We start from the raw sequence: 17,839 nt of genomic DNA, 5'->3' as shown, positions 1-17,839 counted from the left end.
GCACAACACTTATGTGTAGGACAAATAGGCCAAAGAATGTTAAGTTTTATTGTTTGCTTGTTTCATGTAAATTAAGTTTGGCTTGTTTGATTCAAGCCAGACCTTTTTTACATCAATCTCTTTTTCAAAGTCTTGGAGTTACATAGATGGAAAAAAACGCATATCATTTTTGAGAAAGAAGCTGTTTCACTCTTTGAAGAGAGACATAGGTTTCTCATGCCAAACCAACTCCATATGTTGGATTTCCATGATTTCTTGAAGACACGTTTTTTGTTTTCACACATTTTAACTTCAACTGTAGGGAAAATAATTACCCACAAAAACTCTATCAAAAAACGTACAGAACATCATTTTTCTGTGTTTGACCTAGAATGTGTATAGAATAGGGATAAAAATGACTATGAAACTAACTAACCAATACTAAAATTCACATTTTTGAACAATGGATTGTAGATTTATCTATGTATATGTGTTTCCTATGATAAGTCTTCAAGTTTGACAGATCCACATCAAATACCATTCCTTGAACTTAACAGATTTCTGTACTGTGTAAATCTTCAATTATGTGATTGTGGAGGTACTTTTAAGGCACAATAAATACTCATGAGGGATCCATCATGGGAAGTTTTATGTTGTTTATGCAATCTCCAATTATAGCGCACTAACTTTCCATACCACACTAGTTTCACATTTCGCACTAACAAGTACACATATCATGCTAGCATACTAGTAGACCATATGGGCTCCAACAAGTTCAAAGAAGTGAAATAGGTGCTTAGCTCCTATGTACTATTCGGCTAACATGTGAGGGAACACAAGTTACAACCCCCCAAATGATGCACTCACATGTTAAGTATTTGGAGAGATCTTCTGTGTAAATTAAAGCAAGGTACGAGGAAATGTAAAAAATAATGCTCTGTAGGTTGCTCCAAAAGCTTGCCCCATACCCATCCTCCTTGATGTGGAATGTTGGCTCAAATAGAGAGGGGTGGAAGCACCCCAAACAAGGTCACATACATTAGCTTGATAGATGGCATGTTTAAGGCAAAGAAAGTTGACAAGTCTTTTGCCTTCCTAACTCATGGGGATATGATGGGGTGCACCCCAAACACCAAGTTTGATAGATGGCTAGCTAAAGGCCAAGGAAGTTCACAAGGGCCTTTCCATACTAGCTCAGACACATCAGGGAAAAGAATTCAATCCACAATATCTTTTTAAATGGTATGCTAAAGCTTCACACTTACATGAAAGCAAAGGTGAAGAACGTCGAGTGTTCTCTTCTTGTGAATTTTTATGCCAGGTGTAAAATCACTGAAGACTCACACCACGACAAGGTGGATCCCAAAGAAGTCTCTTCAAACACAAACAAAGCAGGGACAAGTATGGGTTCCCAAACAAGTAGCATCAATGAAGCAACCGGTAATCACAAAGAAGTGGGTCCCAAAGGAAACCAATAAACCTTCTAAACCCCGGCTTGAATTCTTCCAATTCCTCCTATGGTTATAGTACAGTTAGAAGAGAACCCACTCTGAGGAACAATGCCAAATACGAAAACCAACCACAAGGCTAAACTCGCTTCCAAAGAAGCATCAAACAGATAAGTAAGCCTTCAAAAAATCTCTACAACCTTCAATCAAGCAAACGACAAAGAAGCTTCAAAGAGCATCACATTGCTTAGAATAGGAATGCCAATAAGCAATTGCTTATACCCACATCTTGCACATCATTATTCTTTTCCATGCATTGTATGCATAATAGGGCTACATTACAAGGCATGTATAGGCACAATTTTTAAATGCCCAAGCACAACACATACCCTTGGTGATACCCTGTCATCAAGGAGGACTCCAAATAGGAAGGGGGGAAGCATTCTAAATGCGGACCTGATATTTGAATATTAGAGGGCAATGTTTTGTGAGTTCTATTTAATTTTTTTGTTTTATTTTGTGACATTTCTTAACAAAATTTAGAGTATATGCCCTCATAGTAGAGTCACAAGAGAAGTACGGGGAAAAAAATCCATATATGAGCCCCTAGGGACATGTGTACAATGTACATAGAGTTTAGAATTCTAGTATCTTGTGAAGCATCAATTGGAAAGAAATACCAAAAGGGGTGCGCCAATAAATCTAGAATTGGAATTCCACCACTTCGTGTAGACTCTCCCCTTCTCTCTCTCTCTCTCTCTCTCTCTCTCTCTCTCTCTCTCCCCCCCCGGTTTGTAGTTTCTCACGTGTGTTGCTGTAAATATTTTGCTTGGAGTGTGCAAGCCTGTTACAAAAGCCAATACACAATCTGCTTCGTGTCCTTCATCAATCGGATGTGACCGATGATAAATGTTTCACTATTGAGGATGATAAATGATTGGATTTGAGCATTGACACGCTCCCATAGATTCACTCCTGCAGGATCTCTTGGCTTCTGAAAAGTTTCTCAAAACAAAGCCTCCAAGATCGTAAGAGTCGAAGACCACCATCATGGTTGCTTTCCAAATAGCATAGTTGCTGTCATTCAACTATCGATGTGTGGGAAAGGTAGGAGGTGCAAGTATCTTGCTTGATTGATCACTTACATCGGAGTAGAACTGGGACCAATCTCTCCACTCCTCGTTGATGGGTGCTCCATTATGAACTTCCTCTCATTGTACTTCTTCAATCATGGACCAAGTTAAAATCAGAATCATCACTCCTCCATTGAATGAGAGAACTTGGGCATGTGACAAGGCTATGTTGAGGTGGATGACGGGAAACTTCATTTGCTCACCATAGCCGAAATCGGTCCCAAATGAGTGAAAAACAACAAGCTGCCTCTTTTCGGTCGTGAACTTTTAGTACCAAATATTAGGACTGGGATGGATTTTAGTTAAGAGTAGCATTCATGATTAAGAGTGCAACATTACCATGAATGATACTCAAACCATAGAATAGAATTGCACTAGGATTTAATGTGGGACAAGAAGTGCTTTTAAATAAGTGAAAAAGCATCTCTAAGGATTTTATTGTGGGTTTACCAGTCATTGCATGCGATCATGACTCAATATGGATAGTATGATCAATTGTCTAAACTGGTGCAAATTATTCTAACCAAGTCTACAGTTACAACTCCAGAGTTAGTCAAGTGATTGTTGACAATCTCTATAGACGGTACATGTTGTCGATCAATATTGTGAGTGATTGTGATTCCAAGTTTAATAGTCATTTCTAGAGAGCTGTGTTTAAACAATTGGGTACATATCATCAGTACTGCAAATCATCCAAAAATGGATGGTCAAACTGAACATTTTAATCAAGTGCTAAAGGATATGCTAAGAGTATACTTTATCAAAAATCAATCTGATTAAGAAGATTATCTCCTTATTGTAGAGTTTGTTTATAATAGTACAAAGCATGTGAAGATTGGTTTTAGTCCCTTCATACTTATGTATGGTTTTCAACCTAGATCAACTGCTGGGTTCAACCTCATCAACAAAAAGGATGACAAGTTTGACTAAGGCTTTGAAGTATTTTTGATGTACGTATGATTTGTGCATGCCCACAGAGCAAGAATTGCCGTTCCTCAGGTACCTCTTTGTTCCCAACGATGCAAAACAATTCTTAGCTTGGGCTGTGGATTGGGCAAATATTTACATCTGGAGTTCAGCAATGTTGAATAGAGTGGACAGAATAATCAAGGCAACTTTTGGAGGGCTTTGTGACTACTTCAATGGATGGGCTAGACAACAATTATGTGATGTAGCCACATTCAAAATGGTAGGTGGAAAACTAGTCTTGTTCAACAATCTACAAAATTTTCTAAAGCTGGTTTTGCAATACGGTACGAGAAATATGCTATTGATCGACAACAATCTTTATGAATTCCATAATAATTTTTTTGGTTCCTACATCATTGTACCTGGCCTAGAGGATCAGAGTATTGCGATTTTGTAGGGATTTGCAAGAGGTTCTTGCCACGTGGCGTGATGCTATGGATCGGTCAATTGAAGCTTTCACCTTCAATGTGAAGCCTACATCGAAGGATAACTATGTTAAAGCTGCACTCAAGCAAGGTAGAAAGACGACCAGTTATGGAGAATACTTGACGGGGCCACATTTGATGCCAATGGTCTTTTATCCCTAGTATCTCATCCTTAAAAAGCTCATGTAATTATAGGAAGCCAAGCTTTGTAGAAAACCCTTGTACTGCCATGTTTTGTCGTTACAGCTTAACGCTCTCTAGTAACCCATGTATATGCCTACTTCCCATGAGGGATGGTTTTTTGGATAACATTTTGAATGGCTCTATGTTGAGTGATTAACATGTAACTTATCAGCAACACCAAAGTTGAATTTATAGTTATTCCATTATGTCAGTTTAACATGCTTTGTACTCTAGTTTTTGTGCTTTGGACTCAATTTATGTTGTGGGTAGTGTGTGCATTTGGTTGTGGCTGTGGATAGTGCCAGACACGTAAGTTAAGTGTTTTTGAGGCCATGTTGTGTAGTCATTAGATGCCTCTTGTCATTACAATCATGTGTTTTAGCATTCTAGCACTAGAAAGTAACAATACATGCACCAATTAAGGTACTTGGTGTACTTGGATGTGCAGGCAGGTATTTTAAAAGGGAACTTTCAAAACACCCACAATGGTGACATTGTAGTAAGAAGGATCCCTCATTTTCACATGGCTCCACACTTTGGAGTATGTTTCATGATGCTCATATTTGTCCTTGAAAGATTCCAAAAACTCACTTTGAAGCTATGTAAAGAGAAGAGAGTTGATCTCATGCATACAACTAAGAGCATCAACTACCATATTGTATCTTTCTTTAAGATACTGGAGCTTTCTTTATGATATCAAAGCTTTGAGTTATACTCCTGAAGAATCGCAGCCTAGCTCGCCTTTTCACCCTTCAAACCGGTTTGTTGTGTAAACCATTTTATTCTTTCAAAGTCAAACACAATCTCAAACTAAATTTACCCCATACAAGTAATGTCGCCACATTTTCAAAGCAGACACTATTGTATAGAGTTCTCTTTTGTAAGGAGAATAATTTTGATGTGTAGAATCAAATTTCTTGCTTTCAAATGAAATTGGCCTTCCTTCTTACAAAAGGGCTACTCTAATAGCACGCTTACTAGCATCCGTTTCTTGCACAAACGGTTTCATAGGGTTCACAATAGCTAATAGGAGCTGTAGCTAATGTACCCTTGAGATCATTGAAACTTTTCTATTGAGCTTCTCCCCACTAAGGTTTTTCCCTTGGCTTTCAGTTGATCCATCATAGGAAAACCAATACGAGCATAGTTTTTAACGCACCATCAGTAGAAACTTGCAAAGCCTAAGAAAACCTGAAGCTCTTCAAGATTTTGAGGAGAAGGACATCTCCTAATGGCATCCACTTTGGATTTATCCTTATGGAGTCAGGAGGTTGAAATTACAAGCCCCAAATAGAGAATCTTCTCCTTAATAATATCACACCTTGGATTCCTTGTGCTCTTCCTTAGAGGCACTACACACTAGATGTTATTGATAACAAACTTTTCCAAATATGGTTTCAAGACACCGTCCATAAGTGTCATGAAAGTAGTTGGCGCATTGGTCAACCTAAAGGCATAACCAAAAACTCATAGTGTCTAGAAAGCCGTTCTGCGTATATCAGTAAGCGCACTTGATGATAACCTGACTGCAAATATATCTTTAAAGTTACGGGCATGGGCGATTTTATCAAATAACTCATCCACTCTAGGCAACATATACTTGTTCTTAACAATAACTGCATTCAAACCACAACAATCTACGCACATATATATACTACCGTCCTTTTTCTTCACCAACAAAATGGGAGAGACCCATGGTGAAGAACTGGGTTGTATGAACGCTCTATTGAGGTAGTTAGCAAGCTGACGTTCCACCTCAATAGCCTCAAAATGACTCATTCTGTAGGGTGATTTATTAACTGGACTTACTACCTGCATCCACGTCTATGTCGTGGTGCACAACGTGTGTGGATGGTAACTCAAGTGGCAAAGCATCTTGAGATACATCCTTGTATTTCATTAATTGGCTAGCAAAATTTGCTTGTTCTGGTGATAAAGACGTAGCCATAGATAGAGAGAGAGAGAGAGAGAGAGAGAGAGAGAGAGAGAGAAGAGAGAGAAGAGAAGAATGCGGCATTGAGTAATTGTCATTTATTAAAACATTATCAATATTTGATAAAAAATGACATAGCGAGTAACACAAAAAGAGTTCTTCTATTTTATCTTGAGAAGATTTATAAGCTCGGTTGTACAAATAAGTGGTGAGGAAGAAGCATCCTTCTCCCCAAGTCCTTAGATTTGAACATCAAACTATGATGCTCATAGCTATGCTTTAATAGTAACACTAGCCCATACAATTGCTCCCAACTAAGTGCCACATATGTTCAATCCATATTCATGACTTGGAACTTCAAGGACATATGATACCCTTAAATGTCGAGTGGTACATCCTTTAGTTGTGTATTCCACACCTCAGCATCATGGTCGTTAATCATAGCTACCTTGTAGTAGTGGAAACTAGGAGTCTCAGAAAAATTGGTTTTACTAACTTATAGTTAATGAAATTGTACAAAGCATTGTCATCTATCAAGATTCTTACCTTGTGACCTTGGATAAATTTATGTATATGGCTCTGCCTCATTAAGGCCATAATACAATACTCGTTCACTGCTTCGTTGTGTGTTACTTCTACATTGGAAAAGTGAGAAGAGGACTTAAGAGGTAGCAATTGCACTGTGTGCACCGCTTTTTCTTTACCTTGGGCAACATATTTTTCCTTGGGACAACCCCTTTTTCCGTATTCATTCCCTAAGCAATTTAAACTTAGCTTTTCCTTCTTTGCTTTCTCAAACTCTTCACAAGATAGATGGTCCCTAGGCCCCTTGGGTTTCTTGGATGCATTAGATGCAGCGATTATAAATTTTCTCTTTGTTATGTCCATGAGGTATTCATGCATTTGCATGTGAAGTGTCAGGAAGGTATCATAGTGTCATATGCAATTATTTTTCATCACGATCCTCATGTATATATGCCTATACTATACCTCCCTCAAGCGTCTTGGGATCCTGGCCCCTTGCTAATTTCACTAATTTTTTCTAACTTACACATTGATTTTTGGATTAACGTTTTGTGTTTATGCTTTGATATTTGCCTAATTAGAGGCTTGGATTGCATTCTATTAATGTGGGGTTGTGCTTATCTCTTAACAATTTGTTGATTTTGGAATGCAAGATTAGGGCTTGGAGCATCAATGAAATCGGCCTACACATCGAGAAATCGGTGAATGTGCGGTGCCATTGGATCAATATTTGAGTGGGATTTACACACTCCAAATGCGTCAATTTTTGACCTAATTTTATCGATTTGATTCCATAGTTTTTGTTTTTATTGACAAAATTAATTGGCAATTGAATCGATGTGCTTGGATTGCACCATTCCTCTACATGTGGAGAATTTTTAGAAAATGTTTGAGTATTTTCTGGATAATTTTTGCAAAGTTTTGGTAATTTTTGCATTACTTTTTTATTAATTTTGTAAAAAATTAATAAATTATGATCTTGACAAGCTATTTTGTGTGTTTAATTGTATCATGATTTTGAGCCCTTTTGTACAATCATTGGTCGAGTTTTGTGAGTTTTACTATTCAGTAATTTTGTCGTAATTGGCATTTTTCGTAAAAATCATTATTTTTGGCTTGCTTATGCGTGTCAGAAGTGTTTGAATAACATTGCCGATGATTTTTTGGGGATTTTTTTGGCAATGTTTTTTTCTTGGGGTGATTTTTAGCGTTTTCGGCTAATTTTTGGCATTTTGAACGTTTAGAAATTGAAAATTAAAAAAATTGGTTTCTACTCGAACCGGCAATTGATCACAAACTTTAGCATACGCTCTGGAAAATTTTTGACTATTGTGCGGGCTCGGCAGTGAAATTTCGGGCTTCGATACAAAAAATAGAATTTGACGGTTTGTATAGGTGAGACCAGCCTCTTACGTTGATTAAGGGTTAAATAAGTAAAAAAAAAGAGACCCTTTCTCCAACCATCTTAGGTGTGCCAGAGATACTGTAAGACCTAGGGAACTGAGACATAGGATCCTCCTCCCTACCGCCCTTTATATAGGCCTAGCTCCTAGCTCTTGCCCTAAGCGGATCCCGAGTCCACATTGGTCCAGTCCAGGCCCTTGGCCTAGGTCCCTGACCCCCTAGGTTGGGCCTTGCCCTGTAGGACCCTTGTCCTGACATTACTCACCCCTTAAGGAAGAGTTTTTGTCCTCGAAAACACAAGTAGTAATATGTTTTTAAGGATACTGATGTTTTCTTTATTGACGGCCCATACGTGAGCCAGTTGTCTGTATGACGCATAATTGGTGCAGTGAGGAGGTTCAATGAAACCAAGAGCAACATCTTGATTTTCAACATTGTTATCCTTTTGCAACCACTTGGGTCTAGCTGGTAACTCCATTTATAACTCACTTGAGTACTGTAAAGGAGTAACCACAACTAAGAGTTGTCCAAAGGCATAACCAGTTTTCAGATCTTGTGAAGGTACTGGAATAATGCAAGGAAACCTTGGCGTAACTTTCCATGCAGTTGTGAGCCAAATTTCCTACTTGCGTGAGTATCTTGAAAAGTTTATAGATAGGGAGTGTCCTCTTGTTAGAATTCTGAATAGTTTGGAACACAAAGAACTACATGGTCATCCCTAAGAAGGTTACTTGCCAACATACTTTGTCAGCACACCTGGTACGTCCTTGACGTATGAAACTATTAAAACAATCTCCAACCCCACCACAACAGGTGTTCAAAGTTAAAAACCGTACTTAAGCAAATTCTAGAATAGGGAGAAAATCATCTATTCAGAAATGCGTTGTGCTAATGTATGCTCTTAGCAGATCCTTTAGCAAAAGAAATATTTGTAAGTTGCCCATCCAACACGAGATGAATAGCAGCAGTAAGAGTGAGGTGTTGTTCCACAACCACTTATAGACAGTCTTCCCTCACTTTTGAGAAACTAGGACTCAATCATTGAGTATCCAGCCATATATTTTATATGGAGTGAAGACAACCAACTAGGTTGAAAGCGGGTGGACTGGAGTAAGCTCCTAGAGTTTAGACCATCCAACCCATAGACACCCATCCTAAGCCAGTTCCTTGTATGGCAGGGTGTAAACTCATAATAAATCTGCAGGAGAGATTGCACATGCAGTGCAAAAGAGTGCAGAGAGAATAAAGTCCATTAATTGGCGTGCCGCTCCAAATAAATCAGTGTTAAAGACTAGGGCCCATAACACCTAGTGTGCATGCATTTAACACAAATTTATCCAAACCACAATTCCATGATGAGACTTTTCACGGTACGTAAGTGAAAGCCTTTCAGAAAGAGTTGGACCATAACAGAATGTGGAAGATCAGTCACACCTAGGTACCAACCATGGGACAGTCTCAGTAACTTAGCATACTTGGCTATATGTAGAAACGACCCTCCGTTAAGGTGGTTTCACAGCACTTGTCATTGCAACAAATCTGTATTGAGTACCCGACAATTTCTGGCCACTGAAATTGTTCCTGATACGGTGTGCTGCAAATGGTCTAATAAACGGATGTGACCAGCACATAGGGACTTCGTCGCGACATATCTCAAGAATTAGGCACCAGTGTCAGTCCCAAAGACCCATATTCACCACATGTGGAATATGTCTCAAAGAAGGATGGCCGAAATAGCGACATCCATCAAGTACTAGATGTACTTGTGTGTGGAGGAACTGCAAAACACTCCGCAGCGACAAGAGTGAGAGTGACCCTCATTATCTTGCTCCACACTGGCTAAACCGAACTCCTTGAGTTCCTAGACCATGTTGTATCCCATGTGACAACATGTGCCAAATTGAACCCTACAAGTAGGTTCATAACAGCATAAGACAGAAAGATAGATTGGACACTTGGCCCAAAATACTTTGTGCCGACATGCCCTTGGCATGGCTCTGTAACATTTAAGTATACTTAGATGTCTTGAAAAACCAAGCAAAGCATACTAAAAATGGAATAACACCAAATCAATAGATGCGTACCTAGAGATTTGAACGTAATGTACACTTACCTGTATTCAAATGGAGAGGAGCACGTCCCCTTACTTGAAAAAACAAACAACATTGCACTCGGAACCCTGGGTGTTGCCTTTGCAATCCAAGCCCTTGGATTAGAATCTACGTAGTCAAACCCCTTGGTAAGAATCTTTGTAGAAACTGCTCAACTAGCAGATAACGGTAACCAACATAGTCAACCGTGTACAGAATGATTGGAATCAATTTAAAAAGTGTGTCCGTCCGCTACTGCGCTTGGTAGATTGCGGAATTATTTCCTTGAAAGTATAACTGGGAGATATCAACTGTGATCCTTAATGCCTATGGGGTGATGTAGCAATCACCCGCCGGATCTTACCCCATAAAAGTATGTCCATAGACACTCCGTAGTGCTATAGAGAGAGCAGGAGACCCACACAATTGAACTGCCGAGCTCTTATGGACAGCCATGCTGTCGCAACTGATTGCTGCATCTATACTTCCTTGTAGAGATTAGCTGCTGTGGGTATAGGGTATATCTTGAAAAAAATCACCCAAAGAATGCCAATAGTTGGGCCTTGCCCCTGGCCTGACAACGGCTCTTAGCCTGTTTGGCTCATAGCCCTTATGCAAAATAGTGTGCAATTGACGAACCGATGTGAAGACTAATTTGAGTCGCATCTTAGCCACGTGCTAACTGTGAGTTAGAGCACCTTGGCTCAAGCTGACTCACGAGTAGAATATGTATCAAAAGCTTATGCTGGGCTAAGGAACTTTCTGTAAATTTCTAGTGTGTGTGCCCAGAATGTGTGCTCTTAGACATCTTATGCCTGACTTGCAGCTTATCCTATAAGCATGCAACAATCAGCCTGTATAATGCGGTCATCGAGAGAGGAAAGAGAAAAAACGAGCCACAGCTTGACTCACCTACCATGTATGGGGCCGTGACTTTACAAAAATGACTTAAATATGGCACTTTGCTTGTGAAATAAGTCCTCGCTTTACATCACTTATCTTGTGTCCTTGACAGAGTTGCTAGTGTAATAGCGGAAGCGTATGCAATGATGGATGTTGTACATCCATCATACTAGTATGCCATGCATATAGTGTTGGAATTAGGGTTGCAGAGAAGCACACACAGCTTGGAGAAGACGAAGGAAGCTCAAGGCACACAATAGAGAGAGTGTTACTTAGTGTGCAATGGAAAGATTGATAGCCCTAGAGTGATGGGCGTATATACAATGCACGGGGGAAAAAACCTCCTAAAGAGGGAAAAAATGCCCCGGCGGTCCTAGTGTGTTCACACACATCACTACCACATGTATATGGTAACAAATCCCCCCTGGAGTGATGCGGTGAACGAGAGCTGGCACATGAGTAAAGGGAAGTGCCATGCCCTGAGGACAGGATCAGTCCACAAAGGGGAGTAAGCCCAAAGCTTTGCGGAAAGCTTCAAGCTTCTCACGAGACAATGCCTTTGTGAAAAGATCTGGAAGGTTTTCCTGTGTTGGCACATAAGCCAAGCTGATCTCTCCTGCTGAGAGCCTCTCCCTGACATAGTGGTAATGCACCTCAATGTGCTTTGTGCGAGCATGAAAATATGGGTTCCTCGCAACTGCCAATGCGCTCTGACTGTCAGTGTAGATAGTGTTGGCAGTGTCCTGTCCAACACCACCCAAATCAGCCATAAGGCGTCTGAGCCATACACACTCAACCGTAGCTGTGAAGACTGCCCTGTACTCAGCCTCACAACTCGAAGTGGCCACAATAGGTTGCTTCTTGCTCAACCATGATATACATGAACTTCCAAGCATGAAACAATAACCTGATGTGGACACTCGTGTGTCAAAACAACCAGCCCAATCTGAGTCCGAAAAAGCATGTAAGTCTGGCGGCAATGATCCCCCCTTGGGATAAAACAAGCCAAGACGTAAAGTGCCACTAAGGTAGCATAAAATCCTCTTGATTGCCTGCCAATGCTTAGACCCTGGGCTATGCATAAATCTGTTGACCTGTGAGACTCCAAACTGAATATCTGTCCTCGTGTTGCATACATAAATGAGGCAGCCAACAGCAGTTTGGTAAAGAGTGACATCAGCAGGATCGCCAGCATCATGTAGACTCAACTTCAAACCTGTTTCCATGGGAGTGGCAATAGGTTTGCAATCCTCAAGTCCAAACTTACATAGCAATGTCTCTATGTAACTTTTCTGACACAAGGCAATACCACCATCACACTGCTTAAACTGTATACCCAAGTAATGATGCAACAGCCCCAAATCTTTCATCTTGAAAGTAGCATTCAAATCAGCCTTGAATTCAGCAATATGTCTCTCATTTGGTCCAGTGATCAGCAAATCATCAACATAAAGAACCACGATGAGAAATACATCACCCTCACGCTTTACATACAGTGTGCTTTCTGTTGGACTGTTACGAAAGCCTTGTTTGACGAAATGAGTGTTAGCTTTCTCATACCAAGCACGAGGAGATTGCTTCAACCCATACAAAGCCTTGTTACATTTGCACACTTTGTCCTCTTGTCCTTTTATGACAAAACCGCGAGGCTGCGTTACATAAACTTCTTCAAATATGTCACCATTCAAGAAAGCAGTAACAATGTCTGATTGATGTTGATCCCAATCAAAATGAGCTGCCAATGCACATAGAAAACGCACAGTAGTCATACGACAAGTGGGAGCAAAAGTCTCTTCAGAATCTATGCCTTTTTGCTGTGCATAACCCTTTGCAACAAGTCGAGCCTTATGGCGATCAATCTCACCATCCGGCTTGCGTTTCAACATGTAAACCCACTTTGTACCAATGGCCTTTTTGCCAGGAGGCAAATCACATAAAGTCCACGTGTCATTCTCTATAAGTGCATCATATTCTCGTTGCATGGCAGCCATCCAATTTTCTGAATTCTGTGCTTCATCAAAAGTCAGAGGCTCCTCAACATCATGTAAGCTAGACACAGCCAAAGCATAACAATCTGATGCATAAGATGCATGGCGAGAGCCTGAACGAGTACGACTAGACAAAGGTGCATCCAATTTACTGTCACGCAAAGTGTGCACCAGCCATTTTGGCATACCTCTAGCCTGCTCATTTTCAGCCCTTTCCTCATCAAGTACATCATGTACATCTGCATCAGTAATAGGTTGATCTAAAACATTTTTCAGAAACCCCCATAGGCTGTATATTTGCCTCATTGGAACTTACATTCGTATTTCCACCACTGAAAAGAGGTAACAAAGTGTCATAAATGTCATGTGAGCTTACATTACTGTCTCTAGTACATGACAGCAAGGGCTGAACAGAATCTTCCACAAACACTACATCCCGAGAAACCAGAATACGTTGTGTTTACGGATGATACAACCTGTAACCTTTGCTTTCAGCACTATAACCAACAAAAATACATTTGACAGCCTTATCATCCAATTTTCTGCGCTGCACTTTGGCACCAAAGCATATGCCAAACAGCCAAAAACACGCATGAGCTCAATAGAAGGCTTTCTATCATGCCATGCTTCATATGGAGTAATAGACTGCAAAGCTTTCGTAGGACACCTATTAAGTACATCAGTGGCACACATGATGGCCTCAAGCCAAAAAGAATGCGGTAAAGTTTGACTTTTGACCATACATCGTCTCATTTCCGTCAGTGACCTGTTTTTCCTCTCAGCAACACCATTTTGCTAAGGCGTATAAGGCACTATACATTGGTGTTTTATCCCACGACTAGCCAGAAATGCATTAAATTCATGAGACATATACTCCCTCCCTCGATCGGAACGGAGGGTGCCCATAGTACATTTCCAGACATTTTCAGCCATAGCCAGAAATTGTTTGAAGCACATAAAAACTTCGGACGTCGCTTTAAGTGGAAATACCCATGCATGCCTGGAGTAATCATCAATGAAAGTCACGAAGTACAGGTAATTGCCCAAGAACGGAGTTTACATGGGCCCACAAACATCACTATGCACAAGCTGCAACCTGCTTGTGGCCCGAACTGAACCATCCTTTGGAAACTTAGAACGCTGCATCTTACCCAAAATACAGCCTTCACAAACATGTTTGACAGGTGCTTCAAGAGGTGGCAAAGAAGCAACCATGTCAGATTTCTGCAAATGCAGCAAACTGGCAAAATTCAGATGACCAAAACGTGCATGCCAAAGTTTTGCATCTGAAATAGCCCTTGAATCTGCAACATCATTTGCAAAATTTTGTCCACACTTGTCATACAAAGTGAGCTTATACAGCCCACGGCACAAAAGCCCAGATGCAACAATTTCATCACCAAAACTGAGATCATGAACTGTACATCTGTCATCCACAAATTTGACTACAAGTCCAAGTCTAGCAAGTGCGGATACAGACAAGAGATTCTTCTTGATCCCAGGTACATAAAGTGCATCAACAAGTGTAAAAGAACTGCCATTAGTAGCAGTAAGCACAATCTTTACAACTCCCTGAACTCGATAAGAGGAGTTGTTGGCACAAGTGACAGAATTCCCATGAGGGACAGACTCGAGAGAGGTAAACAATTCACGATGTGAGGTAATGTGCTTTGTAGCACCACTGTCGAAATACCACACATGTGAATCTGCAGCAACTGACAAGCATGCATCATGGACAGCAGGATTGTAAGTGCACTCTGCGCTAAAAGCCCATTCTGCATCAACATCAGCAACACAGTCTCCTTTCACAGAAGACTCAACAATGGCTGCATTTGTAGTGGAACCAGCATTTGCAGTGGAACCACCCTCTTTCTTCTCAGCCTCTTTGGCCTTCAACTTAGGACACGACTTGATCAAGTGATCATTGGCTTTACAATAATGGCAATGCATCTTCTTTTTGCCCTTATCACCAGAATTGCCAGATGAAGTACTGCCAGCAGAAGCATTAGGAACATAATTTGTGCCACTCACAGCAAAACCATAAGAAGTGGCTGCATTGCTGTTACCACCCTTTCTTTGAGAAGCAATAAAAGCCTGTTCAACTGCACGCTGTCTAGTCCTGTTTTTTCTGGACAGTGACTCTTGCAACAACAATGTGCATAATGCATCAAACTTGACAACTTAAGGATTTCCTTGGGTCATCAGTCTCCAAGTACTAGCAAAAGTCTTGTAGGAATCTGGTAAGGCATCAAGAACAGTCTGCACAAGGGAACTGTCTGAAATGACTTCACCTGCAGAAATAAGCTGCTCATTGATATCCTTGACACTAGCAAGGAAAGTGTCCATATCATCATCCTCATGCATAATCTTCGACTCCAGCTCTTTACGCAGCAAAGCAATTTTAGCCTCATTGCGGCTTGCATAAAGACCTGCTAAAATATCCCAAGCCTGTTTTGCAGATTTTGCTGAACGGATGTGAGGAACAATGGTGCGCTTCACAGACAACGCAATCAATGCATGAGCCTGCGCATCCTTAACATCACAACGAGCTTGTTCTGCCGTAGGCAAAACAACTCTAACACCTGCAATCCTTGCAGCAAGACCTGCAACATCCTCAACATCGCCTACATCCTCAGAACCAGGACGTACATCAATGCCCTGCACAATGTTCCAGACACCCTTTGACACAAGAACATGTTGCATCATATAAGCCCACATAGGGTAGTTGTCCCCATCCAACCTGTCCTCAGCAGCAAACATCTTGAACACATCTGTGTTGTTGTTGTCAGCCATGGTAAATGCTGCACCTGATGTGAAAACTGCCCGAAAATAGGAGAAACGGAGCGGGAACAACTTGTGCTATATAGCACAAACTGTAGAAGACTATAAGGCACCTGCTATGCAGAAAACGGCATTGACAGAAATTCTGCACAAAATGACGAAATAGCCTGTGCAGTACTGCCTGTAGTGGAAACGGAGGCCGAAATGATCCCAAATCAAAATTCTGAGCAGACCAGGCTCTTCGAGGTTTCCCAAAAAATTTGTCGACCTGCGAACGCTCGCCAAAGCTCACTGAAATCGGAGAAAGTGAGCAGGTGTGTGCTGGAGCAACTGGCGACTAAGCCCGGGAGGACGTGACCTGCTCTGATACCAATTGTTGGAATTAGGGTTGCAGAGAAGCACACACAGCTTGGAGAAGACGAAGGAAGCTCAAGGCACACAATAGAGAGAGTGTTACTTAGTGTGCAATGGAAAGATTGATAGCCCTAGAGTGATGGGCATATATACAATGCACAGGGGGAAAAAACCTCCTAAAGAGGGAAAAAATGCCCCGGCAGTCCTAGTGTGTTCACACACATCACTACCACATGTATATGGTAACATATAGATCAAAAAATTGAATGATAAGCCCTTGGCTTCAATGATAGTCTCAACCATGTGAGGCCTTGGTATATGTGCCTTGCACGATGACACTGGCATGGATACATCACAGTGCATGTTGTGTAAACTATGATCTTATATCCACAAAGTGCCCACAATATGTGCCTTATCATTAATCCGAAGTCAATCGATCATAATATGGCGCATAGAGAAGCCGTGCTTCACATAACTTGGAATTTAGTAACCTTGTTCACCCACTTGTGGACAGTTTTCTGGTAGTGTGCTCGAATCCGGCTCATAGCCATATATGCGAATAACTTGAGAGCTGTTGGATGTCATGCTCATGCCTTCTTGGCTTGGTTTACTCGATTGCCAGTGAAAAGATTGGCTGACATGTTGCAAAGACTCCCAAGTTCATATGCTGATAGCATATTCCGAACATTGAAATCTCCTATGTTGTATGTCTTAGAGTGAAGCCTTGCTTCCTAGAAGTCTAGCAATAAGATGACACAAAACTGATACTGAATGCTCATAGCAAACAGATACTCTTGCCCCTGTACAATGTCCTAGCAGAAGAAAGTTGACCTTGTCGAACATTCAAATAAAAATGGCCTTGCCAAAGCATACATCTGATTGAAAATCCATAGATTACCCAATACAGAAAGAGATAGCTAAAGAAGGGTAGCTATCGGATTGCACCAAAGCAACCACTGCTTGTCAATTTAGCATGATAAAAACCTCTGCAAGATTAGTTCAAAATTGTAAACTGTAAATTGCTTAGTGATGGACTGGATCAACCTGAGAGAGAGCCATGCTCGTTGCCAACTGTGGCAGAAACACCTAACTCTGGCTAGAAGGAGCCAGCCCTGCGGAGCAACTTGGCTCCCTTCATTTCGGCTAGCAAGAGGTTGTGCCAATCTCCATGAGATTCTAGACCTTGGCATTGCACCCAAAATGTAATCTCGGGTGAATGTGCTTGATTTAGATACTCAAGAGAAGCCATGCTTCTAATTGAAAGTATTTTGTATTCAAGCCATGTTTGATTGGGGGCTTCCAACTGATTAGTGATTCTTAACAAAACTAGTGCTTAAGGTTACTGTTACAAGCCGTGTTTGTACTTTGAGTGTTTAGAGCACACACACCTCGTGTGCATGGCATAATGAGCAATCACATCCTCATCAAAAATATAAAACAATTGCATACCTCATGAATTGGGTGACGACTTGTACTACCATGTTGTTGATTTAGAGCCTTGCTTCCATGGTGTCATAGCTGATATGTACAACCTTGTCTGCATCCATTCATGTCTTGGAATTCCCGTTCAAGCCTTAATTTTGCAGTAGCTTCCTCTTGCCACAGCATATCGTCCCACTGAGGGAATACATACTTTGATCCCCCTTATCGGCTACATGGCTTCACGGCCTGGTACCTTGCCAACATGCCTCACATGCCTTTCATCCCTGTTGGTAACATACTTG

Source organism: Adiantum capillus-veneris, chromosome 3 (assembly GCF_014529385.1).
Source record: "Adiantum capillus-veneris isolate H3 chromosome 3, ASM1452938v2, whole genome shotgun sequence".
Taxonomy (NCBI): Eukaryota; Viridiplantae; Streptophyta; class Polypodiopsida; order Polypodiales; family Pteridaceae; genus Adiantum; species Adiantum capillus-veneris.
This window is presented reverse-complemented; position numbering follows the sequence as displayed.